At 43.3% G+C, this 26,257-nt stretch overlaps 1 protein-coding gene across 1 annotated transcript in view; it reads left to right on the top strand.

Annotated features, from left to right (window-relative positions):
• The window catches only part of LOC144506541 (disco-interacting protein 2 homolog C-like), a 581,001-nt gene that overhangs the window by 280,351 nt on the left and 274,393 nt on the right, over positions 1–26,257 (top strand). The gene's annotated exons all lie outside the window — the stretch shown is intronic.

Raw genomic sequence — 26,257 nt, 5'->3', positions numbered from 1 at the left:
TGTGGCGTGAATATTTCTTGCCATTTGTCAGCCCAAACTTGGATATTGCCCAGGTCTTGTTGCATTGAACATGGACTGCTTCAGTATCTGAGGATTAACAGCAAGCAATTGGAGTTTCTGGAGGAGACCAATGATTTGATTTGGTTTGATTTATTATTGTCACATGTATTAACATAGTGAAAAGTATTGTTTCTTGCGCGCTATACAGACAAAACATACCGTTCATTGAGAAGGAACTGAGAGAGTGCAGAATGTAGTGTTACAGTCATAGCTAGGGTGTAGAGAAAGATCAACTTAATGCAAGGTAAGTCCATTCAAAAATCTGACAGCAGCAGGGAAGAAGCTGCACTTGAATCGGTTGGTACGTGACCTCAGACTTTTGTATCTTTTTCCCGAAGGAAGAAGTGGAAGAGAGAATGTGCGGGGTGCGTGGGGTCCTTAATTATGCTGGCTGCTTTGCCAAGGCAGCGGAAAGTGTAGACAGAGTCAATGGGTGGGAGGCTGGTTTGCTTGGTGGATTGGGCTACATTCACGATCTTTTATAGTTCCTTGCGGTCTTAGGCAGAGCAGGAGCCATACCAAGCTGTGATACAACCAGAAAGAATGCTTTCTGTGGTGCATCTGTAAAAGTTGGTGAGAGTCGTAGCTGACATGCCAAATTTTCTTAGTCTTCTGAGAAAGACGGTTTTTCCAATGTTGAGTTGCATTGCTGAGGACATTGTGATTCATCCAAGACTGGATTTTGAATAAGTAGTCTGAGAGGACAGAGGTGTTTGAGAAGGCTGGAGGGCAAATGCAGCTAAGTGTCATTGGTGTACGTAGAAAAGCTGGCTCTATACCTACAGATATATCCAAGGGGCTATCCTTGGGGTGTCCAACTGTTGCATGCTGAGGATGAACTGCTAGGAGAGGAAATCATTGCTGAAGTTGTACTGTCTACATGAAGAAAAATAAAGGATGAGGGAAGAGTGATGTCAGAGGATATAGCATGATGACATGATCAACTGTGTTGAACCTGTAGAGTACTGAGGAAGATGAGGAAGGTTGGCTATCAACTGAATCATCTGAGAATACCTGTCATTTGTGACTATGTTTTAATGGAGTCATTTCAGAGAAAGATAAAAACTGCATTGGAGGCATTCAAACAAGGTGCTTTGAGCAAGGAGCACAGACTGAGAGGTGACAAGACCTCTGAGGCTTTGAGAGGACTGGTGATGTTGAAGACTGGCCACAATGAAGACATTTCTTGATTTGTCTATTATTTTGTGCACTTGCTTTTTGATCAAACAGTCTCTTCAATGATGTGAACTCATCATTGATCTGCTGATGGATTGTGTATATTGATTAAAGCTACAGGTGGATTTAAAATATTTTACATGAATTTCTTTTGAAGAGTGGAGATTTCTCCTGGTGCCTTGTTTGAACATATATCCCTCAGTCAGGTTGATTGAGACAAAACAAATTATTCAGTATTAACAACTATTCAGCTCATTGTTATGTTATGGAATCCCTGCCATGTGCTAATTGGCTGGTGCCTTTACCTACTCAATAGCAATGTACACTCCAAAAAGCCATTCATTGCAAAGTGCTTTGGGTTGAATTGAGGATGAGAAAGGCATCATACAAATGCAAGTTGACTTACTTGACACATTCTGGATGGCTTTGACACTTGCACACTTGCTTAAAAATGTCAAAAAGCTATTACTATAGGTGTCTGCCCAGCTGAATTAAATTTATGGTCCAGACTTTTGTCGCCAGATTGGATTTACTGAGTCAGCAGGTCTCCCGAATTGGTCCTCGCCCACGGGTTGGATTTTTGATGGGTTGGGGTGGTGAGTGACCCCGGAACAAATGTGCAATCTGCCATGTGTGGAGACTGACTGGTTGCAAGGCCTACCTCTGTGCCCTGGCATTGTATATAAACAAATAAAAACGAATATTTTAAAAAATGCATTCTGTCAACAAACACCATCTTATGCCCCGTTCAAGAAAACCCATGTCCCACTACCCACCCTCCATGGCCACCATGGCCCCATGCGAACCTAGTGCTAACTTATCCCAATCCAAATTTCTCTGAACAACAGTGCCCATCTACCCACAGCCCTCATGGTCCCCATGTCAACCAGTACCCCTCTACAGAACCCCAATTGCCTCCATAACCCCTTTGCCAACTTGGTGTAACTCATGCTAATCCATGTCACCTGTCCACCACGCTTTGCCCTTACCCTATCCATGTCAACTCACCTCTATCCTTGGAAATTTCTTTGACAGTGTTGAAATTTTATGGATTGCTTTGACACCATCTGGATTCTTTGATACATTCTGGACTGCTTTGATACATTCTGGACGGCTTTGACACTTTTTGGATAACTTCGACACTTCCTCAGTAGCATTGACAGGTTTGACAAGTGGACAGCTCTTTAGCAGCTCCTTGACAGCTGGACAGTTCCATTGGTTATGTATGTAAAAAGTGCATTTGATCACTTTTAATAACCCCAAATGGTCCCTTGCCTCTCCCAAAGGACACCCTGGCTATGTAAACACATGCACCAAGTTCAGACCTCCTCATACTAACTCTATTTTGCACACTTCGGATTCTACACTCCTTCCAAAACCCCACTGCAACGGAGGCAGCTAGTGATTTAAATGGCCAGCAAACTCTGGCTAGATTCCAGTCCCACTCCCCACAAAGATGGAAAATGCCAGGTTTGATGGCAGGATTCAGAATTTACGACCCTTTCCAGGATTTTTGCCACAACAAAGAGACGATCTCCACCATAGTGAAAATCAATGCCTATATGTTTTGGGTTATGATTTCATGTGTGCAACAAATGTAATTCATAGTTTTTTTTGGCAACCATCCATCTCAAAAGACAATGAATGGTGTGATCCAAAGGACAAGTCTTTACTTTTCCATGTTGCAACATTGTGAGTGACTGAAGAGTCCAATTCTCGGGTGAGAGATGATGCTGTCGGAAATCACAGGGCCAGATGATGAAGCCTGTAGATTAATTCTTTATGAATATTGTTTTGTGCTATGGTGAATTGTGGTAACCTTATCTCTAACACTGTATGTCACTGTTGTCCTAAACCAGCCTGTTTGTGCGTGGGCAACATGCCATTAACAATTCATACATCATAGTAATTATTGCTGCATTTATAGAACAGATTTCCTTGATTTTCAAATGCAGGTTTCATGGTAGAGTTTTGTACTGGTCATTTTGGATTTGTTGTTATCACCTAGTATTGAACGGATTTGTTGCACGGCCTTTTTTTTTTGTTGTGATCTTGAGACTTGCCAATTTCCTTGAAAATGCAATATTATTCACAATCCTCTTCCTCTTTCCTATTTTTTTATAAAAGTTAAATGTCTGGGTGTCTTATTTCCATGGCTTGTCACAACTAGCTGGCTGCTTAGATTTCCCTCCTGGGTTAAGGATGTGATGGTATTGACTGTGTTGCATAAAATTTGGTGACCATACCTTTGGCTTTGACCATCACTCATCATTGTAATGTGCCCATTCCTGCAACAATCTTTCTTTATAAGCCTAGGATTTAAATTGCTTGGTGTTTCTATATTCATGGCCTTTCCTCTTCTGTCCACTTCATATCTCCAAACGAACACTTTTCCTATTATTTATTAGCTGATATATCCACTCTGTTGACCTTGTAGAACTTAAAAACGTAAGAACTAGGAATAGGACAAGATCATGTGGCATGTTGACCCTGCTCCACCATTCAGTGTGACCATTGCTGTTCTTGAGCTTAAACTCCACCTTCCCACTTGCTCCCTGTATCTCTTGATTCTCTGAGAGACCAAAAATCTGTCTATCTCAGCCATAAATATATTCAGTGATGGCACAACCAGAGTCTCTGGACCAGAGAATTCCAAAGATTCATGACCCTTTGAGTGAAGCAATGTACCCTCATCTGGGTCCTAAATTATCAGTCCCTTATCCTGAAATTGTGTCCCTTTGTTCTAGATTCCCTAACCAGGGGAACCAACATTTCGGTATCTATCCTGCCAGACCCCTGTTTCAATAAGATCACCTCTCATTCCTCGAAACTCTGGAGAATATAAACCTAATTTTCTTGACCTCTCGTTGGAGGACAATCATAGAATCCCTATAATGCAGAAGGGGGACATTTGGCCCATCAAGCCTGCACTGAGAACAATCCCACCCAGGCCCTATCCCCCATAACCCCACGTAACCCCTGCTAAACCCCCTAATGCCAAGGGGCAATTTAGCATGGCCAATCAACCTAACCCGCACATATTTAGAGTGTGGGAGTAAACCAGGACCCCTGGAGGAAACCCACGCGGACATGGGGAGGACAGACAAACTCCACACAGATGGTCACCTGAGGTTGGAATTGAACTTGGGTCCCTGGCGCTGTGAGGCAGCAGTGCTAACCAACGTGCCACAGTGCCGCCCACTCATGAGAGGGCATGCCACCCTTTCATTCCAGGGACCAATCAAGTGAACCTTTGCTGTGCGGTCTCTGATACAAGCAATTCCTTCTTTAAATATGGAGAACAAAACTGTGCGCAATATTCCAGGTGTGATCTCAGCAAAGCCTTGTTCAACTGCAGCAAGGCTACTTTATCCTTGTGCTGCAATTTTTTTTACAATAATGACCAAAATGCCATTGACTTTCCTAATTGCTTGCTGTACCCGAAAGCTAACTTTTTGTGTTCCTTGTACCTGGTCAAAGCGATTAATTTGTGACCCAAGTTCAATATAGACATTTTTTAAACCATATTTAGATGGTTGAGTTTATAATGCATGATGGGAATTATATGTCTGATTAGAACAGGGCACTATTTAAACAAAGAGCAAATGTTGGAAGTCTGAAAATGAAACATGAAATATCCAGCAGGGCCACCAGCAACCAGAAAGAAAGAAAAAAAGTAAAGTTTTCAGCATTGACTTTTGGCTGTTCTTTAGTTTTACTCTTGATCGATCTGATTTCTCGTCCATTAGTTTCACAGTCCAAAAGCGTGTGCTGTACAGAAGTGAAGAGAAACACTTGCATCAGCTCATTAGGCATTTATAGTCATGAAGGCTCGTGTGTTATGAGTTTTATGTTCAACAAGTCGCCCATCAGTTCATAAGGAAGAAGGACCCGCTTAAAGGAGCGGGACAGGAAAATTGTCTGATGAAGCATAATGTTGTAATGCTTTGAGTGCTGGTCAGTGTAAACATGATGCATCTGAAGGCATTGATGCATCTTTTCCTTTAAAGTTAAAAATTTTGTTTTTGATCATTTGCAGAATGTGGGCCTCACAGGCTAGGCCCAGCATTTATTGCCCATCTCAGTTGCCTTTTAGAAGATGGTGGTGAGCTGCCTTTTTGAACTGCTGCAGTCCTTGAGGTGTAGGTGCACCCAGTGCTGTGAGGGAGTGAAGTCCAGGATTTCGACCCAGCGACAGTGAAGGAACGGTGACATATTTTCAAATCAGGGTGCTGAGTGTCTTGGAGGGGACCCTCCAGATGGTGGTGTTCCAGGGTATCTGCTGCCCTTGCCCTTCTAGACAGTAGCGGTCATGGGTTTGGAAGGTGCTGCCTAAGGAAACTGGTGAGTTCCTGAAGTGCATCTTGTAGATGGTACACACGGCTGCCACTGTTCATCAGTGATGGAAGGATTGAATGTTTGGGGAAGGGGTAGCAATCAAGTGGGCTGCTTTGTCCTGGATGGTGTCAAGCTTCTTGAGTGTTGAAGCTGCATTCATCCAGGCAAGCGGAGAGCATTCCATTACACTCTTGACTTGTGCCTTTGTAGATGGTGGACAGGCTTTGGGGCTAAGAAGGTACGTTACTCACTGCAGGATTCCTAGCCTTTGACCTGGTCTGGCAGCCGCCGTATTTATATGGCTAGTCAAGTTCATTTCTTGCCATTTCTCATCGCAAGCCTGGATGTTGTCCAAGCCTTGCTGCAGTTGGACATGGACTGCTTCAGTATTTGAGGAGTTGTGAATGGTGCTGAACATGGTGCAGTTAACTGAGAACATCCCCACTTCTGACTTTATGATAAAGGGAAGGTCATTGATGAAGATGGTTGGGTCTAGCACACTATCCTGAAGAACTTCTGCAGTGATGTCCTGGAGCTGAGATGATTGAGCTCCAGCCAATAATGGGTGGCATGGTGGCACAGTGGTTACACTGTGTCCTCACAGCGCCAGAGACTCGGGTTCAATTTCACCCTTGGGTGACTGTGGAATTTGCACCCTCTCCCCGTGTCTGCATGGGTTTCCTCCGGGTGCTCCGGTTTCCACCCACAGTCCAAAAATGTGCATGTTAGATGGACTGACCATTCCAAATTGCCCCTAGGTGTCCCAAGATGTGCAGGTTAGGGGGGTTAGCATGTTAAATGTGTGGGGTTACAGGGATTGGGCTTGGGTAAGATACTGGGTCAGAGAGTCAGTGCAGACTCGATGGACTGAATGGCCTCCTTCTGCACTGTAGGGATTCTGACTCCATAACCACCACGACCATCTTCCTTTGTGCCAGGTATAATTGTATGATCCACTGTAGGGATTCTATGACTCTATAACAACCACGACCATTTTCCTTTCTATCAAGTATGGCTCCAACCAGCGGAGAGTTTTCTCCCTGATTCCCACTGATTTCACTTTTAGCAATTTTCCTTTACTTATGAGTTGGTGTTCTTGCTCTGATCTATTCGAAAGCTGAGACACTTTAAATTTGGCGGCAAAAAACGCAGTGACACGTTTTCACAACTGGCTATAACGTATATTTAAATTATTTGATGAGATAAATTCTGCAATAAATGAAAGCTTGGAATTGTTGTACAACTGGGCTATATACAAAATAGACTATTTCAGTGTAGGCCATTGCCTCCCTCTTCCATTTTGTTGGCTTTCATAGTTTCTACATCAAATCACATCGAATAAATATAGAGCAGCTAAAATAGGCATAGTTTCATGGATAAGCAGAATTGTTAACATTCATAAAATTACAAGGCTTCTTAAAATAAACCACTGCAATTGTTGTAATGTTGATTGAGTTTATGTAACAAGTGAACTGTTTTTAAAAAAACTTCCCTTAAAAATAGACAATTATTTGCAGTCAGAATATAGGTAAAAGTAGATGGAACTCTTTTTCTTTAACCTAATGATTCACAGTGCCATTATATTCTCTAAAAGTTGAAAGCTTAAAGGGAAAATTGATTAACCTGAATGTGTAAGCAATGCCTTTCAGTTGGGTTTCTGTGTGATTCTCAATATTTTGATCGTGGTATTTTGTTCTGCAATTGGTGTGACATAAAATTTTCTGACCTCTTAAATGACGACCATTCAGTTTTAATAAAATATAAAGCAGGTCTAAATAATTCATAACTAAATGAGCTGGTGACAGATAATCTTGCTGTGAATCGGTAGAAGCATATGGAGCATCTATATTACTTGCCAAGCGTTGACTTGTTGGGGATAAATTGCAACACATCAAATTGAATTGGCTACCTGTTGCACACCCCATCAGTTACCCAGAGTTGTATCGGAACAAAACTGAACTGTCTATATGAAACAAAGTTAGAGAGATTTTCTGAGGTATTTATCCTTTTTAATTTCTTCGTGGGACTTGGGCATTGCTGGTACTGCCAACTTTTTAATGCACTTGAGTAGGTGGTGGTGACAACTGAGTGGTATGCTCGTTATTTCAGAGGGCAGTTAAGAAACAGCCACATTGCTAGAAGTCACATGTTAACCAGACTGGGTAAGGATTTGTGAGCCAGATGGGTTTTGAAATAATCTGGCTATTTAATGATCACCATTGGTGGTGTTAGGTTTTTAATTGACGGTTTTTAATTAATTGTATTTAAATTTCCCAACTGACTTACTAGGATTTGAACCCGTGTCTCCAGATCATTAGTTTAGGCTTCTGGGTTACTAATCCAGTGATACAATCATTACGCTAGCGCACCTATCCCATCCACCATAGTATATAGTATACTTGACGTTGAGTGCATAATACAACATTTATCCAGCCCTCAGGACCCAGGGGCAGTTTGGATTGCAGTTACTTTACCTGTGGAATGAATACAATATTCCTTACATCAGTCTTTCATTTATACGCAACATATTTTTCAGTGATTTTTGTTTTTCACTTGTTTGAATGAGTCGGTCTAAATGGGAAATGAGGACAAAAGAACAGGAGGAGGCCATTGGACCAGCTCCACCATTCAATAAGACCACGGGTGGTCATCCACTTCAATGCCTTTTACACCCACTATCCCCATAACTGTTTACATTAGTATTGATCAGAAATCTATCAAAGCACAGGAACGGGCCCTTCGACCCACCAAGTCTGTGCCGACACAGATGCCACTCTAATCCAATATTTTCTTGCCTCTACGTGGTCTATATCCCTCTATTCCCTGCCTATTCATGTATCTATCCAGACGCCTCTTGAACATTGTTATAGAATCTGCTTCCACCACCACCTCCGGCAGTGCATTTCAGGTATTCACCACCCTCTGTGTGAAAAACCTGTCCCTTACATCTCTCTCAAACTTTCCCTTTCTCACTTTCAACTTCTGCCCCCAAGGAATTGACCCTTTGACCCTAGGAGAAAGACACTGACTATCCACTCTATCCAAGCCTGTCCTAATCTTATAAACCTCTATCAGGTCCTCCCTCATCCTCTGACGCTCCAATGAAAACAATCCAAGTTTGTTCAACCTTTCTTCATAGTCCATATTCTCCAAACCAGGCAACATCCTGGTCAATCTCTTCTGCGCCCTTTTCCAATGCATCAGCATCCTTCCGGTAGTGTGGCGACCAAAATTGTTCACAATACTCCAAATGCGGCCTAATCAAAGTCTTATACAGCTGCAACATAATTTTCCAATTCCTATACTCAACTGATGAAGGCCAGCATGCCATATGCCTTCTTGACCACCTTGTCCACCTGAGCTGCCACCTTCAGAGAACTGTGGATCTGCATGCCTAGATCCCGCTGTATGCTAATACTTTTAAGGGCTGTACCATTTATAGTATACTTTCCTACTCCAGTAGACCTTCAAAATCACATCACCTCACATTTGAGTGGGTTAAATTCCATTTGCCATCTTTCGGCCCAGGTCTCCAGCAGATTTATGTCCTGTTGTATCCTCTGACAATCCTCCTCACTATCTGCTACTCCCCCAATTTTTGTATTATCTGCAAATTTACTAATCAGACCCACCTACATTTTCCTCCGAATCATTTATATATATTACAGACAACAGAGGTCCCAGCACTGAACCTTGTGGAATATCACTTGTCACAGACCTCCAGTTAGAAAAGTACCCTTCCACTGCTACTCTCTGCTTTCTATGCCCAAGCCAGTTTTGTATCCATCTTACCAGCTCACCTCGGATCCCATATGACTTCACCTTCTGTATCAGCCTGCCATGAGAAACCTTGTCGAAGGCTTTACTAACGTCCATGTATACAACATCCACTGCCCTGCCCTGGTCAATTTTTCTTGTCACTTCCTCAAAGAACTCAATCAAGTTTGTGAGACACGACCTCCCCTTCACAAAACCATGCTGCCTATCACTAATAAGCCTATTAGCTTCCATATGAGAGTGCACCCTGTCCGTGGATGTCATCTATATGGATTTCAGTAAGGCATTTGACAAAGTCCCTCATGGCAGGTTGGTTAAGAAGGTTAAGGCTCATGGGATACAAGGAGAGGTGGCTAGATGGGTAGAAAACTGGCTTGGCCACAGGAGACAGAGGGTAACAGTTGAAGGGTCTTTTTCCGGCTGGAGGTCTGTGACCAGTGGTGTTCCGCAGGGTTCTGTACTGGGACCTCTGCTATTTGTGATATATATAAATGATTTGGAAGAAGGTGTAACTGGTGTTATCAGCAAGTTTGCAGATGACACGAAGATAGCTGGACTTGCGGATAGCGATGAACATTCTCTGGGAGGCAAGAGAAGTGATTGCAGAGCCTCTGGCTCTGATCTTCAGGTCGTCGTTGGCCTCTGGTATAGTACCAGAAGATTGGAGGTTAGCGAATGTTGTCCCATTGTTTAAGAAGGGGAACAGAGACTTCCCCGGGAATTATAGACCGGTGAGTCTCACTTCTGTTGTCGGCAAGATGTTGGAAAAAATTATAAGGGATAGGATTTATAGTTATTTGGAGAGTAATGAATTGATAGGTGATAGTCAGCATGGTTTTGTGGCAGGTAGGTCGTGCCTTACTAACCTTATTGAGTTTTTTGAGAAAGTGACCAAGGAGGTGGATGGGGGCAAGGCAGTGGACGTGGTATATATGGATTTTAGTAAGGCGTTTGATAAGGTTCACCATGGTAGGCTTCTGCAGAAAATGCAGATGTATGGGATTGGGGGTGATCTAGGAAATTGGATCAGGAATTGGCTAGCGGATAGGAAACAGAGGGTGGTGGTTGATAGTAAATATTCATCATGGAGTGCGGTTACAAGTGGTGTACCTCAGGGATCTGTTTTGGGGCCACTGCTGTTTGTAATATTTATTAATGATCTGGATGAGGGTATAGTTGGGTGGATTAGCAAATTTGCTGATGACACCAAAGTCGGTGGTGTGGTAGACAGTGAGGAAGGGTGTCGTAGTTTGCAGGAAGACTTAGACAGGTTGCAAAGTTGGGCCGAGAGGTGGCGGATGGAGTTTAATGCGGAGAAGTGTGAGGTAATTCACTTTGGTAGGAATAACAGATGTGTTGAGTATAGGGCTAACGGGAGGACTTTGAATAGTGTGGAGGAGCAGAGGGATCTAGGTGTATGTGTGCATAGATCTCTGAAAGTTGGGAATCAAGTAGATAAGGTTGTTAAGAAGGCATATGGTGTCTTGGCGTTTATTGGTAGGGGGATTGAATTTAGGAGTCGTAGCGTTATGTTGCAACTGTACACAACTCTGGTGCGGCCGCACTTGGAGTACTGTGTGCAGTTCTGGTCCCCACATTACAGGAAGGATGTGGAGGCTTTGGAGAGGGTGCAGAGGAGGTTTACCAGGATGTTGCCTGGTATGGAGGGGAGATCCTATGAGGAGAGGCTGAGGGATTTGGGATTGTTTTCGCTGGAAAGGCGGCGGCTAAGAGGGGATCTTATTGAAACATATAAGATGATTAGAGGTTTAGATAGGGTGGATAGTGATAGCCTTTTTCCTCTGATGGAGAAATCCAGCACGAGGGGGCATGGCTTTAAATTGAGGGGGGGTAGTTATAGAACCGATGTCAGGGGTAGGTTCTTTACCCAGAGGGTGGTGAGGGATTGGAATGCCCTGCCAGCATCAGTAGTAAATGCGCCTAGTTTGGGGGCGTTTAAGAGATCCGTAGATAGGTTCATGGACGAAAAGAAATTGGTTTAGGTTGGAGGGTCACAGTTTTTTTTTTAACTGGTCGGTGCAACATCGTGGGCCGAAGGGCCTGTTCTGCGCTGTAATGTTCTATGTTCTATGTTCTATGTTCTAACATTGTCGGACAATACAGCAGGATATAGATAGGCTGGAAAATTGGGCGGAGAAATGGCAGATAGAATTTAATCCAGATAAATGCGAAGTGATGCATTTTGGAAGAACTAATGTAGGGGGGAGTTATACAATAAATGGCAGAGCCATCAGGAGTATAGAAACACAGAGGGATCTGGGTGTGCAAGTCCACAAATCCTTGAAGGTGGCAGCACAGCTGGAGAAGGTGGTGAAGAAGGCATATGGTATGCTTGCCTTTATAGGACGGGGTATAGACTATAAAAGCTGGAGTCTGATGTTGCAGCTGTATAGAACGCTGGTTAGGCCACATTTGGAGTACTGCGTCCAGTTCTGGTCGCCGCACTACCAGAAGGACATGGAGGCTTTGGAGAGCGTGCAGAGAAGGTTTACCAGGATGTTGCCTGGTATGGAGGGTCTTAGCTATGAGGAGAGATTGGGTAAACTGGGCTTGTTCTCCCTGGAAAGACGGAGAATGAGGGGAGACCTAATAGAGGTGTACAAAATTATGAAGGGTATAGGTAGGGTGAACAGTGGGAAGCTTTTTCCCAGGTCGGAGGTGACGTTCACGAGGGGTCACAGGCTCAAGGTGAGAGGGGAGAGGTATAACTCGGATATCAGAGGGACGTTTTTTACACAGAGAGTGGTGGGGGCCTGGAATGCGCTGCCAAGTAGGGTGGTGGAGGCAGACACTCTGGCATCGTTTAAGACTTGCCTGGATAGTCACATGAGCAGTCTGGGAATGGAGGAATACAAACGAATAGTCTAGTTGGACCAAAGAGCGGCACAGGCTTGGAGGGCCGAAGGGCCTGTTTCCTGTGCTGTACTGTTCTTTGTTCTAAGAATCTTTTCCAATAATTTCTCCACCACTGATGTAAGGCTCACAGGTCTGTAATTTCCCAGATTCTCTCTTCTGCCCTTCGTAAACAGAGGAATGATGTTAGCTACTCTCCAATCCTCTGGTACCTCGCCCGTGGTTAAAGAGGATGCAAAGATGTTGGCCAAGGCTCCAGCAATTTCTTTCCTCGCCTCTCTCAATGTTCTGGGATAGACCCTATCTGGCCCTGGGGACTTGTCCACCTTAAATGTTTTTCAAAACCACCAATACTTCCTCTCTTTTTTTCTCAACATAACCTAGAATGTCAACATCCTCCTTTCTACACTCACCATCCAACACATCCTTCTCCTTTGTGAATACTGATGCAAAGTATTCTTTAAGGACCTCAGCCACCTCATCTGGCACCACACACACATTCCCTCCACTGTCCTTAAGTGGACCTACCCTTTGCTTAGGGTACCTACCCTCTTCCTCCTTGTATCCACATAAAAAGCTTTGGGATTCTCCTTAATCCTGCCTGCCAAGGATATTTCATGGCCCTCTTTTGCCCTCCTAAGTCCCTGTTTAAGCTCTTTCCTGGTATCTTTGTATTCCTCAAGAGCCTTATCCATTTTCAATTTCCTGAATTTATGTACGCCTCTGCCTCCTTTTTCACTAAGCTTACAATCTCTCTTGTCCTCTCTTGTCATCAATCACTGCCTTAAATATCCTCAATGACGGAGCTTTCACAGCCCTCTGGGGTAGAGAATTCCAAAGATTCACAATCCTCTGTGTAAAGACATTTCTCCTCATCTCGATCCTAAGTGGCATGCCCCTTATTTTGAAATTGTGCCCCCTGGTTCTAGACTCCATAACCAAGGGAAACATCTTACCTGCATCTACCCTGTCTATTCCTTTAAGTATTTTGTAGGTTTCAATGAGATCACCTTTCATTCTTTGAACTCGAGAAAATACAGGCCCAGTTTGCCCAATCTCTCTCCATTAGACAGTCCTACCATCCCCAGAAGAAGTCTGGTGAACCTTCATTGCACTCCTTCTTTGGTAATAATGTCCTTTCTCAGATAAAGGGACCAAAACTGCACACAGTACATAGAACATAGAACATTACAGCGCAGTACAGGCCCTTCGGCCCTCGATGTTGCGCCGACCTGTGAAACCAATCTAAAGCCCATCTAACCTACACTATTCCAATATCATCCATATGTTTATCCAATGACCACTTAAATGCTCTTAATGTTGGCGAGTCCACTACTGTTGCAGGCAGGGCATTCCACGCCCTTACTACCCTCTGAGTAAAGAACCTACCTCTGACATCTGTCCTATATCTATCACTCCTAAAAAAGCTAACACACCGTACGCCCTCTTAACAACTCTATCAACCTGGGTGCCAACTTTCAGGGATCTATGCACATGGACACCGAGATCTCTCTGTTCATCCACACTACCAAGTATCTTACCATTAGTCCAGTACTCTGTATTCCTCAGGTATGGTCCAACCAAGCTTCTATACAATTGAAGCAAGACTTCACTACTCCTGTACTCAAATCCTCTTGCGTTAAAGGCTGACATTCAATTAGCCTTCCGAATAGTTGCTGCACCTGCATGTTAGCATTGAATGACTTATGGACAAGGACACCCAGGTCCCTTTGTACATCCACACTTTGTAATTTCTTACTATTTAGGAAATACTCTGCACATCTGTTCCTTCTACTAGAGTAGGTAACCTCACATTTTTTTCTCATTATATTCCATCTGCTATGCTCTTGCCCACTCACTAAGTCTACCCAAATCCTCCTGGAGTTGCTTTACATCTTCCTCACAACATGCATTCCTGCCTAGCTTTGTATTACCCATGAACTTGGAAATATTACTTTTGGCCCCCACATGTGAATCATTGACTTAAATTGTGAACATCTGGGGCCCAAGTACCAATCCTTGTGGTACCTCGCTAGCCACAACCTGCTGTCGCGAGAATGACCCGTTTATTCCTGCTCTGTTTTCTGCCTGTTAGCCAATCCTCAATCCATGCCTCCTATCACGTGTGCTTTTATTTTGTTAATCACCCTCCTGTGGGGGATTTTATCAAAGCCTCTGAAAATCCAAACATACTACGTTTACCAACTCCTTTGTCAATTTTGTTAGTAACATCCTCAAAAAACCTCAAGTTTGTCAAACGTGATTCCCTATTCATAAATCCATGCTGACTATGTCCAATCAGATAATGGTTGTCCAAGTGTTCATTCATCACATAGAATAGAATAGCATAGAATCCCTACAGTGCAGAAGGAGGCCATTCGCCCCATCGAGTCTGTGTTGACAACAATCCCACCCAGGCCCTATCCCCCTAACCCCACATATTTACCTTCGACTCTCCCTGACTGAGATGCAATTTAGCATGGCCAATGCACCTAACCTGCACATCTTTGGACTGTGGGAGGAAACCAGAACTCCTGGAGGAAACCCACGCAGACGTGGGGAGAACGCGCAAACTCCACGCAGACAGTGACCCAAGGCCAGGATTGAACCCCGGTCCCTGGTGCTGTGAGGCAGTAGTGTTAACCACTGTGCCACCATGCTGCCCATGCTTTATAATGGATTCAAGCTTTTTTTTGACTACAAACAGGTCTATCGTTCCTTGTTTCCTCTCTTCCCCCGCCTCTTCCTCTCCCCCCCCCCCCCCCCCCCCCCCACTTTTTTAAATACTGAAGAGGAGAGGCCAACAATCATATATTTTAAACCTCTTAAATGCAGGATTTTCATGTGACGTAATAGCACAAGAATAAAGCCAAAACCATCAAGTTATTCTCCCCGCTTTAGTAAAAAATTGCAATTACAGGATTCCGAATACTCGAGAGGCGCAGGTGAAAGTTGATAAGTTCCCAGACACAGGTAATGCTGATAGGGTTCTATGAAGTAGAAAGGGAGGAGGCTTCAATTGATTGTAAACATTGGCACAGTTGAGCCAAGTGATCTGGTTTTGTGCTGTCAAAGCCATTCGATTCTGTGTACATTGCAGTTACATCCAAGTTGCACTTCATTCTGGAGTGCCATGTGGTACACATTACTGGAGCATTATTTCTTTCTTGTACGAAGCAGCACGACTACGGCAATACATTTACAAATGGACTGAACTAATATTGAAAAATCAGTCGGCACAGTTGATATACAACATTTGATTGGAACCATAAAAGGACATAATATGTTAAATAAATTTATGAGGCAATTAAAAGAAATGTATGAGCAGAACAGCTAGAAAACTATTTTTAAGAAGTTACTAGAAGTATTTATGTGGAAGTTCTGCAGCTTCATCTACTGTTTTGCTTAATGGAGCAGGTGTAACTGTGGGATAGTGTGTAGTTGCTCACTTTATAATGGAAAATCCTATCGAGCTGCCATCTAGAGGCATATATAAACAGTGACGCTCAAAGCAGAATGCAGATATAAATAAGCAAATTTCATGCATTGCTTATAAATATGGCACCTTTGCTTGAAGCAAATAAATAAGGAAATTGAAACTATGCATACTGTATGGCATAAGTCTGTGTGTCAATAATACGAGTGAAATTCATATTTGGGAGCATTTACCCGATGTGTGTTTACCTATGCAGTGTTCTAGGCAAATCTTTCATATCTGTGATCATGTTTGGCTGCCAGCAGGAATTTTTAAAAATTCTTCTCATGGGATGTGAACGTCGCTGGCAAGGCCAGCACTTGTTGCCCATCCCTCATTGCCCATAAGGTGTGGTGAGCTGCATTCTTGAACCGCTGCAGCCGATCTGGTGTTGGCACACCCACAGAGCTATTGAGGAGGAAGTTGCAGATTTTTTGACCCAGCGACAGTGAAGGAACAGATATCCCAAGTCGGGATGGTTGGCCTGGGGGGGAACTTGCAGGCGGTGGTGTTCCCAGGCATCTGCTGCCCTTTTTCTCAGAGATGGAGGGCACAGGTTTGAAACTATGCTTGGCGAGTTGCTGCAGTGCATCTTATAGACGGTACACTGGTGGTAGAGCGAGTGGATGTTTAGAATCTAATTGAGTCTGTGGTAGATGTGCATTTTATGGACAGTTTAAGTTGTCGTCAGCGAACTTTAATTAAGCCTGAGCTGGAACTGGGCATTAGATGATTATCTCTATCAAAATATTATTTCTTAAACAGTAAAATGATCTAGTTTTGATGGAGGACAGGGCACGCTTTGATTTGAACAGTGTACGCAGTAGGCTACCCAGCTGACATACTGTAAAATCCTAAATGTAGAACTCGCTGTCCCTGCCAGCATCGTCAACAGGTGTCTTTTCTGCATTTCATTTGGCAAGACAGGGTTGTGAATGGTCTACTGAACCAAGAACCACATGGGATCTGATGAAAAATGTTCCTGAAGGGCACTGCCAAGAATACTGGATATGCGGTCTGCAGCAAGTGAAACGTTGTGACTTTATCAGCATACTAAATCTGGGAATGGCTGAATCATGCTATTTTCCTGAAGGGGTTTTTATTCTTTTTAAGTCATCTGTCAACTAAGTGATATTGACTTTGGTGCATGAGCTGAAGGAAGAATAATCTGTTGGAGATGGTTCATAGCTAAAAGCAGCCTGCATGGTGAGTGAGGGATCCCTTGGGATGAAAACAGAATGATAAAAGGATTGCAGCAGAAAGTGACTAAGTTAATGCCATGAAGAAGCCAGAAGTAACATGACATGGGGCCATTATTCTTTGTTGTCTGAATCAATTAATCAAGTGGCCAAATTTCAACTCTTGAATTTGTTTGCTTTCAGTGCTGAAAACTAATGTTTAAAAAAAAAAGAACTTTGGAATATTTACTGTAATTTTTCTACTAATGTAGTTTGGTGAACATTGCAAACAAGGAAATTAATTGCCAGCAAAACAGAAATGATTGGTATGAGCTTTAAACCTGTCCGAGCAACACTTGCTGTACCGTAGAGTGGTGCAAAATAATGAATTTAGTCACACATTGATAATTTATTCATTCTCCAAATCAAAGATTGTTTTTTAAACATTGGTTGGCATTGAGTAGCTTGGGAGCTTTTGGTATGATAATTTAAAGTCCAAAGATTAGAGGCAGGAATTTTCGGCCACACTCGCCCCAAGGCCGGAAAATCCCTCCTGAGGTCAGTGGACCATTGCATGTCCTGCCCGCTATGATTCCCATGGCAGGCGGGGCTGGAAAACTCTGCCCTACATGTTTTATGAAGTTTTCATTAGGTTAGTCTGTTAACTGCAGGGTACAAGTGACTTTTAAGCGGTGCCTTGACAAATACATGAATAGGATGGGAATAGAGGAACATTGTCTCCGGAAGGGTAGGGGGTTTTAGTTCAATCAAGCAGCACAGTCGGTGCAGGCTTGGAGGACCGAAGGGCCTGTTCCTGTGTTGTAATTTACTTTGTTCTTTGTCTATATAGCACCAATAATAATTCTCATTCTTTCATCTGTTAAAGTAAATGCACAGTAAAGCAGAGAGTTTTTTTTCCCCTCTGTTTTGTTGATTATCAATTACTTGTGTGTGAATTTTACTTAGCTGGGTTGCCATTCTTCACCATGGTATTTAGCAGCTTTCCAGTCTGTTTTCATGCACCCATGTTAAAGTTGGGCGGCAAAGACCAACACGTCTAGACTGTAGTGAGTTGTAATGAACAACATTGAATGTTGTTAAGTGTAAATCATTAATTAACAAACTGCAAAATTGGAGAATGCTGTTGTGAAGCTGTCCTCATCTTTTTTTTTTATCAGATTGGAGGCTCTGCCGGATATTGAGAGAGCCTGACTGATCACATGATCCAATTACCAAAACCCACCCAATAAAATAGATAAGGAGCTAAACTTTGTGTCAGTAAAAGGAAAGTATAGTCTTCTGATTTGGCCCATAATCCCATATGTTAGAGAGATATATTAGTATCAATGTATGCTCTGACCAAGACCGCAGGAAACTACGAAAGGTTGTGAACGTAGCCCAGTTGTTCATGCAAACCAGCCTCCCATCCACCGACTCCGTCTGCACTTCCTGCTGTCTCAGAAAAGCAACTAGCATAGTTAAGGACCCCATGCACCCCAGATATAGGGCCCAATTTTACCATCAAGTTACACCCATTTTTGGGCACAAAAACTTGGTAAAGTCAGGAGTGAGGTGAGTAGCGCGATCTGCGCCCGTTCCCCCTTTACCAATTGCCAAAAATGGCCGCTGTCTGGACCACACCTGAAACGGGACGTGACATCAATTGCGGGTCAGGGAGGTGGATCAGATCGCTCTCTGGAGCGGGGGGGGAGGTGGATCAGATCACTCTCTGGAGGGGGGGGGGGGGGGGGGGTGGTAGGGAGGTGGGTCAGATGGCTCTCTGGTTGGGGGGGGTGGGGAGGGAGGCAGGTCAGATGGCTCTCTGGAGGGGGGGAGGGCAGGTCAGATGGCTCTCTGGTGGGGGGAGGGAGGGTGGTGGGTCAGATGGCTCTCTGGTAGGGGGGCAGGGGGGTCTGCTGCCATTCTGCATGCAATTGGTGGGGGGGTAAGGGGGGCAGGGGGCCGCAATCAGTCTGGGTAGCGGGGGAGTGGGGGGATAAGGTGGACAGTTATGTTGTGAGGGTGGGGCAATATCTGTGGGGGTCGGGGGGAGGCATTATCCGGCCCTGGGGCGATGTAGCAGGGGAGCGTATTTCTATTTTTTTTTACTGCACATGTGCAGTTGAAGGCTCCAATCGGAGCTGCAGTGTTTCAGCCGCATTAAACACCGCCCATAGGCTTCTGCAGCGCAATTCAAAATTGCTGATTTTTTTTCAGGCAGAGTGCGTATTGGGGCACCGGAGAGTGGATATAAACGTCAGATCTGAAACACTCCTAGATTCAGCACTTAGAATCAAAATGGTAAAATCGGGCCCATACTCTCTTCCACCTTCTTTCATTGGGAGAATGATACAAAAGTCTGACATACCAACTGACTCGAGAACAGCTTCTTCCCTGCTGCCATTAGACTTTTGAATGGACTTACCATATGTTAAGTTGGTCTTTCTCTACATCCTAGCTATAACTGTAACACTATATTCTGCATTCTCTCCTTTCCTTCTCCCCGATGTACTCTATGAACGGTATGCTTTGTCTGTATAGCGCACAAGAAACAATACTTTTCACTGTATCGCAATACATGGGACAATAAATCAAATCAAGTCAAATGCTTTGACCCTGCTAGCCAGCAAAACAGGAATTTTGCATTATACTTGCTATCTCCTGTGATTGGTGAGAAATCCATTCTGATTGTGTGAATTAAAAAAAAAATCCTTTCATGGAACGTGTGTCCCTAATTTCCCTTGAGAATCAGTTAAGAGCCAGCCACATTGTTGAGAGTCTGGAGTCACATGTCGGCCAGACCAGGTAATGGTGGCAGATTTCCTTCCCCAAAGAGGGAGCCAGATGGGTTTTTACAACAGTCGGTGATAGTTTCGTGGTCGCCATTACGGAGGTTAGCTTTTAATTCCAGATTTAACTGATTAATTGAATGGTGAGATTTGAACTCATGCCCCCAGAGCATTTGCCTGGAACTCTGGATCACCAGTGCCACTGCACCACCATCTCAGTCAGGTAGTGCTGCCCAACACATTCCCCCACCCAATTCATTGTGCAAAACGTCACTCTGTTTGCATATGGGTTGAGTAACCTGTAGTCTGATCCCAGTTACTTCATATGATGGTATCAAATTATTTGGGGCTTGCTGCATGGTATGAGGATTAAGAACAGAAAGTACAGGTGTACAAGGGATAGTTTCATTGTGCTGCCCCTGGACCACTTTGCAATTTGCATCCATTCAAGTATTCATTTAAAATTTAGCCTGACTTGTATCATTCTAATTTTAAGTGCTTTCACTTAATGTGTGTTGAGAACAGAATGAATAATCATGAACAGTAGGATGTGACTCATAATTGAAGTCAGCCCACTTGTTGGATATAAATTAGATCCCAAGGTTCTTGCAAGCCCTTTTCCTTGGACATTGTGTGATGTGTTAAGTGAAAAAAAGCTTCAGATTGCATGTCTTGAACTGACTTGGGGGAAATCACAGGATGGGCTGCAGTAGACAACCTCTTACTAATTTATGTGAAACGTGCAGGCAAACCGCAGCAAGACCGAATGTGTAGTGCAAAGTACTGTGGTTGCTTTTTCCCTGTGTGCTCTCACCTTCCACCATCCCCACCCCTTCCTGCCCTCAGTGATGAGTTCTGTGACTGCTGATGGCACAAAGCTATCGCCCCATTTATGCCTGAGCTTAGAGATTGTGATTGCCAAAAGGCTGCTTGATTGAGGACTGAAAGAGTTGGAGAAAATGGTGACCTCTGCTGACCAGTTACTCTTACCCATAGGAGTCAGGTGACAGCTGCCACATCAGGGGGTCAAGAACCCGGCTGAATTTCCTGACCCAGGGGCGCTGAGCCAGTTCTGGAAATTTCCACCGCATCTTTATCTGAGATTTGCTAATGTAACCCAGACTAGGGATCAAGCCTGGGAACCTTTGTAATCTAATGTTGCATTGTCGTTTAATAAAAAATGGATTAGGAGGGTATATTTGCCCTCTTGATTGGGAAACAAGGCAAGTGAATATTTTTATCATCATAAAACTCTAATTCATGCTTGGTAGCGCAGTGAAACTCTGATCACTCTAGCCTTGCGGATTGCTAGCAGTGTCGCACAGAGAGAGAAGTCCACATGAGACCAACACTGCAGGTTACGTATTGTGCAGAAATGTCGGCAAAGTCTCTCAGTCTGTAGCTAATCACTAGGGACTGTCTGCCTGCAAATGGTGACACGCTGCATGTGAAACAATCCATGCAGTGAAAGAGATGGTGCAGAGGAGCAAGTAAAAACATGATCCACTCAGTTAATGCGACCTTTCCCTTGGAAAAACGTCATTTATATCTGATGGTTGGACAAATTAGTGCTGAATCATCTGTACAGAGTGTCATTGCCTTGGTATTGAAGGCTAGGTACTTAAAATGCCATTTAGAATCACACAGAAAGAAGTCTATTGACCCTTTGCTGGTGTGTCAGCGCTTCAACCGGAGCTACCTGCACTAATTCCATTTCTTTGACCTTTGCGCGTACCCTTTTATACGCTTCCTTCTCAGCTATTTTCCAGTTTCCTTTTAGCTGATAATACACTGTGTGCATCAATAACTGCTTGTAATCTAGCAATCCATTTCTAATACAACTCTATGGGGGAAAAAAAATCATCTTGTTTTGCTCTTGCTTCTCTGCCTGTCATTAATCTGTGTTCTTTTATTATCAAAACGGTGAATGCAATTCCTCACTGTTTAACCTCTCAAAACCTTTCATAATCCTGAGGATCTATGTTATTACCTTTGTAGTCCTCGGTTCTAATAAAAAGAAAAACACCAGTTTTACAAGATTTTATCATGACAATAATCTCTTATTTCTGATATTTCAGTGAATCCTTTTACTCTCTTCATCTCTTAACATCCTCTGTGTAATGAGGTGATTGAAATGGCAAATAAAATTCTCACTGTGCAAATTCAGCACCAACCCTTTGCATTTATATCCAAACCTTTTTATGGCCTTTTCCACCTACATTTCTACTGTTAAGGATCTAGTAATATGTAACAATGGATCTCTTGATTCCTTCATTCTGTTAAGAATTTTACCAACTAGAGCATATTTTAATTTTCTCCATCTGTTAATTCATATTCTGCTATTTGCCACCTATCTGTTCTCTATTATCCTATTTACGGGGTGACATGGTGGCACTGGTCAGCATTGCTGCCTCACAGTGCCAGGGACCCGGGTTCAATTCCAGCCTCAGATGACTGTCTGTGTGGAGTTTGCGCATTCTCCCCATGTCTGCGTGGGTTTCCTCCGGTTTCCTCCCACACTCCAAAGATGTGCAGGTTAGGTTGATTGGCCATGGAAAATTGCCCCGTAGTGTCAGGGGGACGAGCAGGCTAGATATGTGGGGTTTTAAAAAATTCATTTGTGGGACATGGGCATCGCTGTCAGGCCAGCATTTATTGTCCATCCCTAGTTGCCCTTGAGAAGTTGGTAGTGAGCTGCCTCCTTGAATTGCTGCGGTCCTGTTCCAGGATTTTGACCCAGCGACTGTGAAGGAACGGCGATATATTTCCAAGTCAGGATGGTAAGTGGCTTGGAGGGGAACTTGCAGGTGGTGGTGCTCCCATTTATCTGCTGCTCTTGTCCTTCTAGATGGAAGTGGTCGTGGGTTTGGAAGGTGCTGTCTAAGGATCTTTGGTGAATTTCTGCAGTGCATCTTGTAGATGGTACACACTTCAGGGGTTAAGTGGGGTTATGGGAATAGGGCCTGGGTGGGATTGTGATCGGTGCAGGCTCGATGGGCCAAATGGCGGCCTCCTGCACTGTAGGGATTCTATGATGTTCCTATCCTATGTCTTACGATCTTATAGGGACAGATTTTTAACCAAGGGTTATAGGGATAAGGTTGAAAATTATCACATGATCTCATTGAATGGTGGATCTGACTCGATGAATGGCTCACATCTGTTGTTCTTATGGTCTACTCCTAGAATTGTCCTCACTGTTGGCTATGCTCCCTAATTAGATTTTATTAGTGAATTTCAACAACATTATTCTTGTACCTATATGTAGGCTGGGAAAAATGGATAGTGATGGAAAGAGGTGAATGGCAATGAAGTGGAGTTGGCAGCAGGAAGTGATGGATGTTGATGGAAGCTGCTCAGTAATGAAGGGAAATGGCAGAATCTGATAGTGCGAGGATAGGAAGTAATATGCTGGTTGGATTGGAGAGAATATAAGGAGAGCCATGTTGACTTGAGGGGATAGGAGTGGAAGAACACTAGTCTAAGCTTTGGGGGTTAGAGGAAAATAGTGTGCATTTGTTAGCAAATTCTGGTCAGTGGGCAGTTAGGTATGGAGTCCAACTCTTGTGGCGGCTTTGGATAAGTGATAGTCTGGTTGGTTTATTGGCAATTGAAATGTCTTTGTCCTAAATATCTAAACGTTTAATCTTGTGTGTTTCCTCATTCTAAACCCCTCAGCCATTGGCAACACAGTACCACCTTCACGATTTTAAACGCCGGTATTAAACCTGTAATCTCTCTCCTAATTCCCAGAGCTCCAATTTTTCATCTTTCATTTCCTTAAAAAAAAAAGCTTGCCAAGTTATTTTTCAATGGGAGGATAGTTTATTTCACCTTCCAGACATTGAGAAATTTGTTGATGTGAGCTAAGCGATGGTGAAAGAAGGGAAGACCAGTTTTAAGCAGGGCTAGAAATGAATTAATGGCCCTCTTCCTGCACTCATGCCAGTCTAGATAAACCTACGAGAGGAAACTCCATGGAAAATGTTAAATATGAATTTCTATCAGAATTGGCCAATGTGCCAAAAAGCTCCAAAATTGGTCTGCTAATTGCATGTCACCTAAGCAAGCAATGGTGTTTAAATGAAAGAAAATATATAAAACTGTCAGTTGGTTGATGTTTACAGCCCACATTGTGCAGATCCCAAACCAGGTTAGAAACACAATTTATATGAAATATTTAGAGCACTGCCACTCCAGTTCATTTGATCTTTACAAGCTCTTGTGCAGTGAAGTACCCTTTCAGCTAATTTGATATAAATAGATTTCCTGAGATAGCTGAGACCCGGATGCAATTCATAGCAGGAATGACAGAGAATAAATCTAAATGAGTTGGTTCCCTCACTGCACTGAAGTCTTACAATTTTCTTCAGTTAATTCCCTCCAGTGGTAATGCATATTTGAGTTTCTTTCAGAGCTTGAAGTGTAGAAGTTAGAAGAAACATCTTGATGACGCAAAGCTGGGTGGGAGGGTGAGCTGTGAGGAGAATGCAGAGGTGCTTCAGTGTGATTTGGACAAGCTGTGTGAGCAGGCAAATGAATGGCAGATGCAGTATAATGAGAATAAATGTGAGGTTTTCCACTTTGGTAGTGAAAACAAGAAGGCAGATTATTATCTGAATGGCTATAAATTGAGAGAGGGGAATGTGCAATGAGGCCGGGTGTCCTCATACGCAAGTCATTTAAGGTAAGCATGCAGGTGCAGTGGGCGGTAAAGAAGGCAAATGGTATGTTAGCCTTCATAGCGAGAGGAATCGAGTAAAGGAGCAGAGATGTCTTGTTGCAATTGGTAAGGCCACACATGGAATATTGTGTGCAATTTTGGTCTCCTTATCTGAGGAAGGATGTTCTTGCTCCAGAGGGAGTATAGAGAAGGTTTACCAGACTGATTCTTGGGATGGTGAGACTGGTGAATGAGGGGAGATTGAGTCGATTAGGATTATATTCGTGGAGTTCACAAGAATGAGGGGGGGATCTCGGTGAAACCTATAAAATTCCAACAGGACTAAAGATGTGCAGGTAAGGTGGATTAGCCATGCTAAATTGTCCATTAGTGTCCAAAGGTGTGTAGGTTAGGTGGATTAGCCATGGTAAATTGTCCATTAGTGTCCAAAGATGTGTAGGTTAGGTGGATTAGCCATGGTAAATGTACGGGGCTACATGGGGTAGGAAGGAGGGGAGGGTCTGGGTGGGAATGTTCTTTCGGAGAGTCGGTGTAGACTTGATGGGCCGACTGACCTCTTTCTGCACTGTTGGGAATCTATGATTCTATGACTAGAGGAGGTAGCTGTTTCCGGTGGTGGGGGACTCCAGAAACAGAGGTCACAGTCTAAGGATATGGGCTGAGATCAAGAGGAATGTCTTTACCCAGAGAATGAGCGGCTTGTAGAATTTGCTACCACAGAAAGCAGTTGAGGTCAAAACATTGTATGTTCTCAAGAAGGAGTTGGATATTGCCCTTGAGGCGAAGGGGATTCACGGATATAGGGGAAGGTGGGATCAGGCTATTGGGTTGGATGATCAGCCATGATCTTAATGAATGGCGGAGCAGGCTCGAAGGGCCAAATAGCCTTCTGCTCCTATTTTCTGTGTTTCTATATTTTCATGGGAACTGTTATTAGAATATGGGCTGAATTACCACACGTACTACTGAAATTGAGGTACAGAATTGGATACTTTTTCAGAATTTCCTTCAGGTACTGTATCAAAAAAGGTGCAGGAAAATGAGATTAAATACAAAGCTAACACCAACACTGGCATGAGTCGGATAATCTTCCTTTGCACTGAAATTATTATCCTATGATTTAAAATGAAGATGAACTGGTATTTATTACCCTTGGGAAGAAGTGGTGAACCATCTTCTTGAACCGCTGCAGTCCATGTAAGTGTTGTTAGGGAGGGAATTCCAGGATTTTGACACAGCAGCAGTAACGGCAACATTGTTCCAAGTCTGGATGCTCTATGGCTTGGAGGACAACTTGCACATGGGGTTCCCATGCCTTTGCTACCCTTAGTCTTTGAGGTGTTAGAAGTCTCAAATTTGGAAGGAGCTTTGTATCCTAGTGTTGCTTATGCAAAATCCTGGTGCTCCTTTCCTGAACAGCACTCTAGATGTACCAAATGCAGTTCATCATTTTTCCAAGAACAATTAGGGATGGGCAACACTCATATCCCAAGAATGGCTTTAAATAAAACACTATTATTTCATAGCAAAATTCATGTTGGTTTTATTAGGGAGGGAGAGGGGAAGTCGTATAAATAAGATTAAAAGTGCAAAGTGGAAAATCCATCCAGAAATGTTGGTGCTTATGAATATCTAGTAGATATATGGCAAACTGAAATATATGTTAAAACCTAACACATGCGGATCTGGACAATAATAGATGACAAACTGGGTGCTAACTGGATGACTTTATAGTAAACTCTTTGGGATAGCTGTGATCATTATTTTCATATTACTCTAGTTATGGAAGTGTTAATCATTTTCTGACACATTGGGTGTGATTCGAGCTATGATAATCTAATTACCCACTAATGAAATAATTTTTTTTAAAAAATGAAATGTTGGAAACCGAAAGGAAAACAAAACG

The sequence above is a fragment of the Mustelus asterias genome, chromosome 2 (genome assembly GCF_964213995.1).
Source record: "Mustelus asterias chromosome 2, sMusAst1.hap1.1, whole genome shotgun sequence".
NCBI classification, from domain to species: Eukaryota; Metazoa; Chordata; class Chondrichthyes; order Carcharhiniformes; family Triakidae; genus Mustelus; species Mustelus asterias.
This window is presented reverse-complemented; position numbering and strand designations above follow the sequence as displayed.